At 41.2% G+C, this 13,977-nt stretch overlaps 1 pseudogene; it reads left to right on the top strand.

The window, feature by feature from the left end:
• Nucleotides 1–5,175: 5,175 nt before the first annotated feature.
• Nucleotides 5,176–6,776, top strand: LOC140788446 (uncharacterized; annotated as a pseudogene).
• The last annotated feature ends 7,201 nt before the right edge of the window (nucleotides 6,777–13,977 follow it).

Raw genomic sequence — 13,977 nt, 5'->3', positions numbered from 1 at the left:
TCTACCGGAGCCATTGGAGGAGATAGAGATTATAGAGCTAGTTCGTGTACTTGCTAGGCGGTGACGACGACATGGTACCAGATTGGAGATGGAGATTCTAGTTGAGTAGCTTGGCAAGCCATTCGATGAGGCAACATGGGAGTTACAGACTAACATTTTTGAGCGTTTCCCTGACTTTTCACCTTGAGGGCAAGGTGAGGGAAGCGTGGTGGATTGATATGAATCGGATCAAATTGGATCACATCAAAAGGAGATTAGGCTCAATGGATTGAGTCTAATTATCTTATTCATTTATTTGGTTTAGTTAGAGTCTTAGTAGGTTAGGATCTTATTCGGTTATTTTATTTAATTACCCACATTATTCCTTATTTTCGTCCTTGCTACAGTTCGAATATGTAAAGGGCGTAAATACGAAAGTTGTAGAATATGATACAGATCCAACCCAATTAGTTTTGTAATTTTTTGACTACCTAAGAATATCTGAGGAATATTTTCCCACGGTTGCATGGAGTGTTTTTGGCAATAAATTCAGATCTTAAGGAATTATTCCGTAGCCAATCTTTTGGTTTTAGATCTCATCAATTGGCACAAGAACCTATCATTGATATCAGAGCCTATCATTAGTATCAGAGTTTATCAATTAGGTATCAGAGCCCTAACAATTTGGTATTAGAGCCTATCATTTGGTATCAGAGCTTATCATTTGGTATCAGAGCTTATCAAATTGGTATCAGAGCTTAACAATTGGTATCAGAGCCAAACACCACCCCTCTTCTTTGGGATCTCGACCACTTCATTTCCTTCGTCTGCTTCCCTTAATCACATCCATAATCCACCTACACCCAATACCCATCCATAACCCTAACATCCACTCCACCCTTCTCCACCACCATCACCCACGTTCTTTCATATTTTAGTCATAGTTACAGTTCGAATCTGCGAAGGGCGTAAATACGAAAGTTGTAAATCAAGAATCTACGGATCTAACTCAATTAGTATCGTAATTTTATTACTATTGAGAAATATTTTCCCACGGTTGAGCGGACTGATTCCTACAATAAATTCAAATCTTAAAGAATTGTGCCGTAGCCGATCTTTTGGTACAAGAACCCATCAATTTAGTATCAGAGCCTATCATTTGGTATCAAAGCCTATCACTATGCTCTAATACTAAGTTAAAACACCCATCTCGAAAAATCACGTGTTACTCACATTGAAAGATCCACATGGCTCTCACATGACCTGTTAGTGTAATAATCTCACAAAGTATCTAAGATAGGTCTAAACATACCATACTAATCCAAACAAATAATCCAAAGTTATAATTATCACAGGCCTCAAAAAGCCTCTAGGAATACAAGTCTGAACACAAATTTAAAACATAATAACCCTCGTGGGCTAAAGTCCAACTAGGAATAACAGAATAAGAAATCCTAATAAAAAAATAAATCCGCTACTCCTCGATATCTACGTTCTCCATAAATAACTCTGAAATATTTTCACCAAAATGGCGGTTGGTCTACCTATCGATCTTTAAACAATCGACACTCTATGCCATCATCAAGCTGCAAAATAATTTCCTTACTATAGTTGTTAATGCTGGCATGATAAGTGGCTAACTAGTCTACTATACCCAAAATCAAATCAAAATTATGCATCTCAAGGGGTAAAAGGTCTGCCCTAAAATCCCATTCGCCAAAACTTAGAGTCCAAGGACTATAAATTTGGCGAATCTCCAAAGAATCACCCATTGGGGTAGCTATGAATAGAGGTTCATCAAGAGGCTCTAGGGTCATATCAGTATGCCTCAAAAGTGAGGTAGAAATGAAAGAATGTGTAGCCCTAGGGTCAAATAGAATCCTAGAAGTATAAGAAAATAAGGTCATAGTACCTGTCATTACATAAATAGGTTTATAACAAAATTCTTTTATTAATCTAATTTTCTCTAGAAAGAAGGAACGGACAATTTGATATCTATTTAAACAGGATTTTAAATTTGAAAGAAGAATATTTAATTGTTACTTGTCGCCACATCATTAGATGCCTCTACTTCCTGCTTCGTCATGGCAAATACTCGACCAGTTCGTCCGCCCCTTCCTCTACTAGAAGTCCCCGATCACGCACCATCACGTCCTTTACTCACAGCAGTACTAGCTCCTGAGGCCTCAGAAATTGTTGGCATAGTCAAAGTGACTGACCCACCAGCTAACAGAGGACAACGGGGTCGAATATGTCCAGCCTATCCATAATGATGACAAGTCACCTCCTAAGTACAGAACAATCCCGAGATAAATGTCCCTGGCCTCCGACCACAAGTATAGCAAGTCCTCTCGTCCAATGTAGGTCGTCATATAGATCCTCCGCTACTAATGCTGCCTGTAATCGCTGTTGGCCTCTCACTACTAATAGAAGGTGATGCCTTACTAGGTCTGCCCGAACTCTATGAGCCGGATCTTCTCGAAGCTACACTAGAGCTAGCACCACTAGCATAGGGGTGAAACCTCGGTTGATAAGACCTAGAGGGTCCACTCCAACTCGAACCACCTCCGCACGGATGCCCATCAAAGTTACCTGGACGTCTGGCCACTCGCTTTTACCACTCAGAATGCTCCTCTAGCAAATCTCTCTTGGTTATCCCTGCGTTCTCTACTAGCTCAGCATAAATCAGGTTCCTCGCCATATTAACATGCTTACGGATCTTAATCCGTAGTCCTATCTTGGATTGCTCAGCTATGGCAGCATTATCTAGCACAACTCTAGGGCAGAAATGGGATAAGGTATTAAACTTTTCCTCGTATTGAGCTACAGTCATATTCCCCTAGTTTAACTAGGTAAACTCCCGTGTTAGCTCAACTCGAAGAGATGTTGGGAAATACTTCTGATCAGAGGCGTCTATGTACGCCTTCCATGTGATGTACTCTCTTGCAGGCTGGTCGAGCATCAAATACTCAATGGCCTTTCACCACTCTTCCGCCTCCCCACGGAGAGGAAATATAGCAAAAGTTACCTACTGATCCAACTTGGCACCCACCTTCAAAAATCATGTGTTCCTCATGTCGAAAGATCCACATGACTCTCACATTACCTGTAAGTGTAATAATCTCACAAAGTATCTAAGATAGGTCTAAAAATACCAAACTAATTCAAGCAAATAATCGAAAGTTATAATTATCATAAACCTCAACAAGCCTCTAGAAATACAAGTCCATACACAAATTTAAAACATAATTACCCTCGTAAGGGGTAAAGTCCAACTAGGAATAACAGAATAAATAATCCTAATAAGAAAAAAAATTCGGCTACTCCTCAATATCCGCATCCTCCATAATTAACTCTGAAATATTTCCACCAAAATGGCCGTGAGCACATGGCTAAGCAAATATAATCCAATAGTAATCTATAAATAATGCATTGCACGATAAATAGACATGCATGCCCATAATTATCAACATATTAAAGTAAAAGTGTACAATGTAATTTTCAATAAACTTTTATTTATTTATAACACACATGAGTGTATAATATCATCATAACTCAATGTATAGAAATTCACATAGCAATCGAGTTTATAATGTCATATTCCACAAAGCAAACATAATAGCGAGAGAGACTAGTCATCTAGTAGTATTATCGCACGTACATGCTTAGTGACGTTGCATATGACCGGTTATCTATTGCCATCAGACTAAGGACCCCAATTATAGACCCATCTTCAACATCATCACTGCTATAGTAAATAATCACACAGAGCAGAATCATTATTTATAGTTGAATCATCATACAGAGCAGAATCATCGCATACAACAAAAAAGAACTCACAGCTCAATAGATGCCTTGACCCTACATCCTCGGGTACCGCTAATGCTATAACCCTACCTTTCAAACATCTTTCTAATATCATCCTAGGCTAGTTTCCAAATAAGGCAGTGTAATCAACTAAATGCTCAACTAGCTAACAACCTTAAGTGTAGATCGCTAATATAATAATATTATATAATACATTATACCCTTAACCCCGGGTTTAGTGGGTGAGAAGGGCACTGCCTAGTTGGGACTAGACTAACAATGATACATACATATGGTGTCATGCCTTCTATTACATATACATATATATATATATATATCATGATCATCAGGATAACATGTATCATAACTAAGCATGGAGTCTATCATTCATAAGCGATAAATAATAAATAATGCATGTAAAATAATCAGTAATGACATAACGTAATTATCATTACAATAATAATATTATTCATAGATTAATATAGAATCTAACTTGCTTGAAATATCTCTAGAATCGGTCCCACTCTCCTAAATAGTCGACTCTTCTTGAATCTCGAAATCCTACTCGCATGATAATGGGCCTAATAATTTATAAAATAAAATAGAACATACGAATGATGAACTTATAGAACTAACTACCTTATTGCATAAATTAAGTTTAATTTTCTAGCTCTAGATAGGTGACTTGGTCTTGCATTTATTCTTCCATATTAATATATAATTTCGTATTAACTAAAAATGGTCATTTATGGTAAAATTAGAATTATCCTTATTTGCAAATGTCAAAGGCATTAATAATAGATAATTGAAATGATTAATAAATTCAACTACCTAATTTAATTATGTATTATCCTAAATTATGTTAATAAAATGATTGAAAAAAATCTAGAAAGGTAACTACATATATAAAAGAAAAATAAACACTAATAGTGGCTAGCCTATGGTCCAAAAGTTGGGCTAGGCTCAAGGCCCAACCTTGCACTGCATAAGATAGGGAAGTGGGCGGCAAGCCCACTGCAGCCCACTAAGTTAAGGGAAAAAGAGGGTTGGCTACGGGTGTGGGCTACGACCTAGCTCGTAGTCCACAAAAGGTTGGGTGGACTAGGCTTGGTCCATAGATGGTTACGGGTGTGGGTTGCAGCCCACATCGTAGCCTTCCAAAAGTGAGGTGGATTAGGCTCAACGGCCCAGTCCATGGATGGTTATGGGCGTGGGCTGCGGCCTACCCCATAGAACCGAAAGTGAGGTGGACTGGGCTCAACGACCTAGTGCACGGATGGCTACGGGCGTGTACTGCGGCCCACCTCATAGCCTAACTGAAGGTTGTATGGGGGTTTGATCTAAGCCCCACCCAGCTCTATCTTCCTTTAGAGAGAAGATAGAGGAGGGATGGAGATGCACACGCTGCCGGTGATTATCGTCGTCGACGGCCAAGGTGTTCCACCTCCCAAAGTCGATGAGGTCAACTTGTTGACTTTGGAGGTAAGATGCATCCAAGTCGTTAGCCGGAGTGGCTGACGGTAAGGCGATGGCCATGGAGGCTCCCATCAAGGTGCGATAAGGGGCTTGAAGCCCTCCACCCGAGTACCCACCTCTTCCACGCGAAGAGGTGAGTCGACCGAGACTAACGAGTGAGGCCACCACCATTGGTGGTGAGCGCAAGCGACTCGAGAATCCGATGGTGGGAGGCAACATGGCATCGCCTCCCACATACCCCGTGGGTGCCCAAATTTGGTACCCACGGCAAGAGATTGATGTGGGGAAACTTCTCGAATCGGTGGGTGGTCAACCTGAAGTCGCCGGTTGGCAAATTTCTTCAGTGAAGTTAACAATAGAAAAGCTAGGATTATCTATGAATTTCTAAGCAAAAATTAAATTATTTTAAAGAAAAAATGGAGGCTGACCTAAGGATTGAAGTGGGGGTTTTTGATTTGGTCCGCTGACGCTCTAGTGATCCATGGTCCTCGTCAAGGTCTTTGATGGCTCGGAACAAAGAAGAGAGAGGGAGAAAGGAAATGAGGAAGAAGAGAGATACTAGGGAAGGAGAAGAAGTTGAGGGGAGTCGGGCACTTATAGAGACGAGGGGGAGAGGGCGAAGTGGAGTTTGGCTCCACTCCGGCGACTTTCTCTCCCACCTCTCGCAACTAACTACGAGAGGTGGGGGAAGGAGGGACTGGGTCAGTTGCGATTAGAGTACACGCGCATGGCACGTGCGCTAAATTTTATTTATTTATTTTTGGTTGGTTGGTTGAGGTGTTACAAAAGTGGTATCAGAGCTAGCTTTCCTTAAAATATAATAGCTTCCAATAGCTTGTTACAACCCCAACTTCCTCGCTTCACCGAAAAGAATTACAACCAATGGAGTATCCAAATGAAGATTCTCTATAGATCCCGAGACCTATGGGATATCGTAGAGAATGGCTATGTTGAGTCGGAGAACATGACAACACTCACCTCATAATAACTCAATGAGTTAAAGGAGACTCGCAAGAAGGACAAGAAGGCATTGTTCTTCATTTATCAAGTGGTGGACAAGGCAATCTTTGATTGAATCTCCACTGTGTTGACGATGAAAGAAGCGTGGGATACACTCAATATGTCCTACAAATGAGAGGAGAAAGTGAAGAAGGTGCGGCTTCAAACGCTTTGAAGTGAATTTGACACTCTTCACATGAAGGACCCCGAAGTAGTTGAAGACTACTTCAATCGGGTAATCTCTATTGTCAACCAATTGAGGACTAATGGTGAGAAAATTTCAGAGCAAAGAGTAGTTGAAAAAAATTCTTAGAAGTTTAACTAAAAAGTATGAGCATATTGTTGTTGCTATTAAAGAATATAAAGATTTATATAATCTCTCCATTGAAAGTTTATTGAGATCACTCCAATCCCATGAATATCACATGAATCAATTTGATTCTCCTTTCTTAGAGCAAGCCTTTCGATCTCAAGTTTCATTGAGAGGAGGTTTTAGAGGGAGGATGGCATTTTGACCGTGGGAGAGGTACAATGGCGGAAGATGCCAAGAAAGTGAAAATGACGATATATTCTCATCTACTTCAACTAGGGGTAGAGGTAGAGGACGAGGATGGTATGCAAATGTCCAACGCCATCATTATGGCAAATATGGCCACATAAAAAGAATTTGTAGAAAAAGAATTACCGAGGAGGAAAATAAAGATGCAAACTATGCTCAAGAAGATGATCAAAAGGAGAACGGTTCTCTCTTTCTTTTTTTGTAATGTATAAGAAGATGTTATTAATGATATTTGATATGTTGATAGTGGTTGTGGTAACCATATGACAGGGAACAAAGGTGCTTTTGCCACTTTGTGATATACTTAATTAGGATATTTTATTATTATATTAGATGTTTATTTTTATTAAAATAAAATTTTTGTAGGTCGCGTTCGAACGCCCTTGTGAACGCTTGTGAATGCCTTGTGAACGCCTTGTGAAAGCTTGTGAATACCTTGTGAACGCCCGCGTTCGAATGCCTATGTCGTGTTCGCAAATCCAGAGAATGGGCTTTTTGAGTGCGTTTGAACTCAATCGGGCGCTTCCAAACGCGATCTACAGGAATCCTCTAGAATTAGAGTTTCATATTATTTTAGGACTTATTAGCTAGCCTCTATAAATATATAGATGGTAGCCAACTTTATAATGCTATTGGATTATTGATTTCTTGCCTCCTATCTTCTCTCTAGACATCTCCCTCCTCCCTCTTCACCATCCTTCCACATCTACCGTTGGCAAGGTTTCTCCTCGCCTCTAATCTCCCTCGACTATAGAGCCACCCCTTTTTTTTGGGATCTCGACCACTTCGTTCCCCTCGTCTACTTCTCTTAATCACTTCCACAATCCACCCTCATCTCCATACCCATCCATAACCCTAACATCCACTCCACCCATCACCTCCACCATTACCCACGTTATTCCATATTTTTGTCCCTACTACAATTTGAATCTGTGAAGGGTGTAAATACAAAAGTTGTAGATCAGGAAGTTACGGATCCAACGCAATTAGTTTCATAATTTTCTGACTATCGTATAACATCTAATGAATATTTTCCCATAGTTGCATGGACTTCTTCCTACAATAAATTCAAATCTTAAAGAATTGTTCCGTAGCCGATCTTATGGTTCCAGATCTCATCATTTGGTACAAAAACCTATCATTGATATCAGAGCCTATTATTGGTATTAGAGCCTTAACAATTTGGTATCAGAGCCTTAACAATTTAGTATCAGATCCTATCAAAGTGGTATTAGAGCCTTAACAATTTAGTATCAGAGCCTATCAAAGTGGTATCAGAGCCTTATCAATTGGTATCAAAGCTTTATCATTTAGTATCAGAGCAGGCGAACCTCATACCTCCATTAATGGTTCAAACAAGGAAGATGACATCAACAAGGAAACCTATGGAGAGCACAACGACAAGGGAGGACTCAATGCACGATGATCATAACGATGAGGCTAATTCATTTGGAGCGACCACGGTAGGACCGAGTCAACCAACGTCTATGGGTTCGAATATGGATGAACTAAGGGGCATGTTCCAAACATTGCTGCATAGAGTTGACAACATGCAAAAGGATCACAATGAATTTAAGGAATATGTCGTGAATCGATTGAGTTCATCATCTCCTCGATGACAAACGAAGTTTCAAGAAGGACCAGCGGGTGGGACCCCATAGAACTGATACCCCACAGGTCTAGGTGCGTCATATGAGTGTCAATGATCCCCTCCTACCTATGCCTTCACATTATCCACCACCTCCATTACAAAATCCAAGACCGACGATGATGGAACCCGAGATGCGTGTGGCACCAGTGCGCTTCGTCGATGAGGAGGATTGGCATTATAAAGATGAGGTTGATCCCTATGGAGTTGGTGATGGACGTGCTCGAGGATTTAGAGAAGGTGATCAACATGCACAAAGGTTTAGACCTGAACCAGGGATCTTTTGCAAACCCAACAATGCTATTCGGGGGAGAACCGCACGTTTGGGCTTTCCAAAATTTCAAGGCGGTGATCCAACGGTTTGGGTATTTCAAGTTGAACAATATTTTGATTGTCAAGGTACAGCGGAAGATACAAAAGTCCAGATGGCAAGCTTTCACCATCAAGGAACGGCATTGCATTGGTATAGATCGGTAATTCGTGGTGGTGGATTTATCGGATGGGCTAATTTTTGTAGGAGGATTACACGCAGATTTGGGACAGTGGCATATAAAGATTTTGCTGCCACATTAAGCAAGATGGTTGAAAGGACTACCGTATTGGAGTACCAAACTGAGTTTGAAAGAGTTAGTAGTCGTTGTGAGCCACCGTGGCTTGAACGTATATTGACGAGTACATTTATTTCAGGGCTGCAAGAGGAGATACAAGCGGATATTTATGCTCTATATCCTACTACTCTTGAGGAGGCCTTTGAGAAGGCCGTGAGGATGGAACAAAAGTAGAGAGATTTAAGGATGGCAGCGAAAAACAATTGGGGCAATCGAGATGGATGGTTTGCAGCTAGAACGCCGGCTGGAAATTCTGCGGTTTCAAAAATGGCGACTCTACTACTAGACCACAACAACCTTTGAAACCTTCTTCCGATGTTAGAGGAGGCACAAGACCTCCCGTTCGAACTCTCACACCTGCCTAGGTGAAGTAAAGAGCGAAGGGCCTTTACTTTCAATATGATGAGCATTTCACCCCCGGTCATCGTGTTCTAAACCGATCGGGAGTGTGATGCTTATCGACGGTATTGAGAAGGATGAGGAGGTTCTTGATGATGGAGAGTGTCCAGAGGCGGTCCATGAGGGGACCGTTGAGGAGGACATGGAGGAAGATATCCAAGCTAAAATATCGATGCATGCATATTCGAGTACTTCCGCGCTGAGGACGTTACGAGTAGATGGACTCGTTAAAAAGCATTGTGTGTATATCCTCATCGATTTGGGGAGTACACACAACTTTCTAGATGAGAGGTTAGTGAGGAGATTGGGTTTGGATGCCGAACCGACCACGGGATTTGACGTTGCTATTCGAGACGGCACGAAGCTTAGGGCGAAGAGCTTGTGTCGCCGAGTCGGTATACGGGTGCAAGGACATGATATCATTGTCGACTTATATCCGTTGGCACTACGAGGAGTGGACATTATCTTTGGTGCTCAGTGGTTACAGAGTTTGGGACCCGTCATATTTGATTTCCTTAGCATGTGGATGAAATATAAACAAGAAAACATAAATGTGTGGCTTGATGGTGTTTGGACTTCGCCAATTCCTACGATGCAGCCTATGGTGGGGCTGCTCGGTGTGTATGATTTGGCCAATCTTCTTCAGTTAGAACCAGTAGGAGTTGAGCCTCAAACGAGTTCTATTAGATAGCTTTTCTGGATTGTTTGAGGAGCCGCAGGAGTTGCCACCGAGGAGAGCGGTGGACTATCGTATAAAGATTGTACCCGAGACTACACCGGCAAACGTGAGGCCATATCAGTATCCACATGTGCAAAAAGAAGTTATCTCAAAGGTGGTAGCCGAGATGTTGGAGCAAGGTCTCATACAACCAAGTCATAACTCATACTCATCTCTCGTGCTTTTGGTGCGAAAAAAGGACGGGACATGGCATTTTTATGTCTACTATCACGCACTAAATGCTATTACCGTCAAGGACTGGTATCCTATTCCGGTTATCGAGGAGTTGCTGGACGAGCTTGTAGGGGCGACTATATTTAGGAAGCTTGACTTGAGGGCCGGGTATCATCAAATTAGAGTTCACCATGCGGATGTGCACAAAACTGCATTTCGGACTTCGGACGGGCATTACAAGTTTCGAGTGATGCCTTTTGGTCTCACCAATGCTCTAGCTACCTTCCAAGGCCTCATGAATGATATATTCCGACCTTTCTTGTAAAGGTATGTCTTGATATTTTTTGACGATATTTTGGTGTATAATAGGACTGAATTGGAGCATTGGCAGCATTTGGAGGATGTGCTGAATTTGTTGGAGCAAAACCAATTTAAAATTAAGAAGTCCAAGTGCCTATGGGGAGTACCAAAGGTGGAGTATTTAGGCCACATCATTTCAGCGGATGGTGTAGCGGCGGATCCACAAAAGGTTGCATGTATGACAGCCTGGCCTATTCCTACTACTACCATCGGATTGAGAGGATTTTTTGGGTTGACTGGTTATTATCATCGATTCATCGCCGGATATGGCAAGATCACTGCTCCTCTCACTTCTTTGTTGAAGAAGAATTCTTTTAGATGGACAGATGAAGCCACTTTAGCCTTCGAAAAATTAAAAACAGCAATGATGACGGCACCCGTTCTAGCGCTACCAGACTTCACCAAAGAATTCATTGTTGAATGTGATGCATCGGGTGTTGGCATAGGAGTTGTACTAATGCAAGAAGGACGTCCCATTGCCTATCTTAGTAAGGCTTTATCACAAAAATCTCAGCAATTATCAACTTATGAGAGAGAGATGTTGGCAATTCTATGTGTGGTGACAAAGTGGTAGCCTTATTTGATCGTTAAATGATTCATTATTTGAACCGATCAAAGGAGCCTTCCATACTTTATGGGATAGCGCATACACACTCCGGCACAGCAGCGATGGGTCACAAAATTGCTGGGGTATGATTATGAAATTCAATACAAGAAGGGAACGGAAAATAAAGCGGCGGATGCACTATTGCGCCAACCTGATACCGCCGAGCTTGTAGTATATTCATCTCCTACCTTTCCCTTCCTTGATGAGCTGAGGTATGCATGTACATTTGATCTAGATATTTTGATATTGTTGTAGGAGGTGATGGATGATTCGGAGCGCCATCTAGAGTTGGAGAATCGAGATGATTTGCTGCTGAACCGCGGATGCATTCCGGTGTTGGAGCGTATTGGTCCGGTTGCATATCGTTTGGAGCTGCCGGAGGAGTCGAGAGTGCATCCTGTCTTCCATATTTCTTTACTAAGGGAGCACATTAGAGATCATGAGATCGTTAGATCAGTTCTACCAGAGCCATTGGAGGAGATAGAGATTGTAGAGCCAGTTCATGTACTTGCTAGGTGCCGACGATGATATGGTATCAGATTGGAGATGGAGATTCTAGTTGATTGGCTTGGCAAGCCATCTAATGAGGCGACATGGGAGTTGGAGACTGATATCTTGGAACGTTTTCTTGACTTTTCACCTTGAGGGCATGGTGGGGGAAGTGTGGTGGGCTAGGCTAATACATTTAGTTAGGATCTTTTTTTATTGCATTATGTGTTTATTTTTTATTAAAATAAAATTTTTGTAGGTCGCGTTCGAACGCAGGTGGAGTCGCATTCGAATGCCCTTGTGAACGCTTGTGAACGCCCGCGTTCGAATGCCTGTGTCGCGTTCGCAAATCCAGAGAAGGGGCTTTTTGAGTGCGTTCAAACTCAATCAGGCGCGTTCGAACGCGATCAACGGGAATCCTCTAGAATTAGGGTTTCATATTATTTTAGGACTTGTTAGCTAGCCTCTATAAATATGTGGATGGCAGCCAACTTCATAATGCTATTGGATTATTGATTTCTTGCCTCCTATCTTTTCTCTAAACGTCTCCCTCCTCCCTCTTCACCATCCTTCCACATCTACCGTTGGCAAGGTTTTTCCTCGCTTTTAATCTCCCTCGACTGTCGAGCCACCCGTCTTTTTTGGGATCTCGACCACTTTGTTTCCCTCATCTACTTCCATTAATCACTTCCACAATCCACCCTCATCTCCATACCCATCCATAACCCTAACATCTACTCCACCTTTCACCACCACCATCACCCACGTTATTCTGTATTTTTGTCTCTACTACAGTTTGAATCAGCGAAGGGCGTAAACACAAAAGTTGTAGATCAGAAAGTGACAGATCCAACCTTATTAGTTTTGTAATTTTCTGATTACCGAATAATATGTGATGAATATTGTCTCACAGTTGCACGGATTACTTCCTGCAATAAATTCAGATCTTAAGGAATTATTCCGTGGCCGATCTTTTGGTTCCAGATCTCATCATTTGGTACAAGAACCTATTATTGATATCGGAGCCTATCATTGGTATCAGAGCCTTAATAATTTGGTATCAGAGCCTTAACACTTTGGATGAATCTATTCAAAGTGAGGTTCGCATCGACGATAACAATAAGCTACTGGTCAAAAGAAGTGGTGATATCTTATCAAAACAAAGGAAAGCGTTGAGCACATCACTAATGTCTTCTATGTTCCAGACCTTAAGCAAAATCTTTTGAGTATTGGACAACAAAAGATTGGACAACTTCTTTCTAAGGGTTATGATGTTCTCTTCAAGGAAAGCACATACAAGATCAAGGAGAAAAATAATATTCTTATGGCCAAAGTGAAGATGACACCGAACAAGCTGTTTCCCTTGAAGATACAAAGTGAAGTTCTTCCATGCTTCAACACCATCATAAAGGGTGAGTCATGGCTTTGGCATCTCCGGTATGGTCATTTAAGTTTTAGCTCTCTTTCTCATATGTGCAAGAAACATATGGTATGGGTTATGGCAAATATTCATCAACATGATCAAGTATGTGAAGGGTGTGCAATTGGAAAGCATCATCGGGACTCTTTTCCAAGTGGAAAAGCTTGGAGAGCATCCAAACCTTTTGAGCTTGTTTGTACCGATCTATGTGGCCCTATGCACACAACATCCATTGGAGGTAATCGTTATTTCCTTACCTTCATTGATGATTATTGTAGAAAAATATGGATTTATTTTATTAAAGAAAAGAGAGATGTATTGAACAAGTTTAAAGAATTCAAGGCCTTGGTCGAAAAGCAAAGTGAACATATCTTAAAACCTTTGCATTCCGACCAAGAAGGTGAATACAATTCACAAGATTTTATCTCTTTTTTTAAAGAGCATGGCATAAAATATCAAGTTACTACTCGCTATACACCACAACAAAATAGGGTGGCGGATAGGAAGAACCAGACTATTATGGAGCTTGTTAAAAGCATGTTAAAGGCAAAATGGATGCCTAATACATTTTCGACTGAAGTCGTTGCATGTGCAGTCTATCTCTTGAATTATGCAACTTCTAAAAGTGTGCATGATATGACACCTCAAAAAGCTTAGAGTGAATACAAATATTATGTTGCTCACTTGAGGGTTTTTGGAAGCATTGCCTATGTCCATGTGCCCAATGAAAAAAA

The sequence above is a fragment of the Typha latifolia genome, chromosome 5 (assembly GCF_019914945.1).
Source record: "Typha latifolia isolate L0001 chromosome 5, TyphaL0001v2, whole genome shotgun sequence".
NCBI lineage: Eukaryota > Viridiplantae > Streptophyta > Magnoliopsida > Poales > Typhaceae > Typha > Typha latifolia.
Note: the sequence above shows the minus strand (reverse complement) of the source record. Positions and strands in the feature narration are given on the sequence as shown.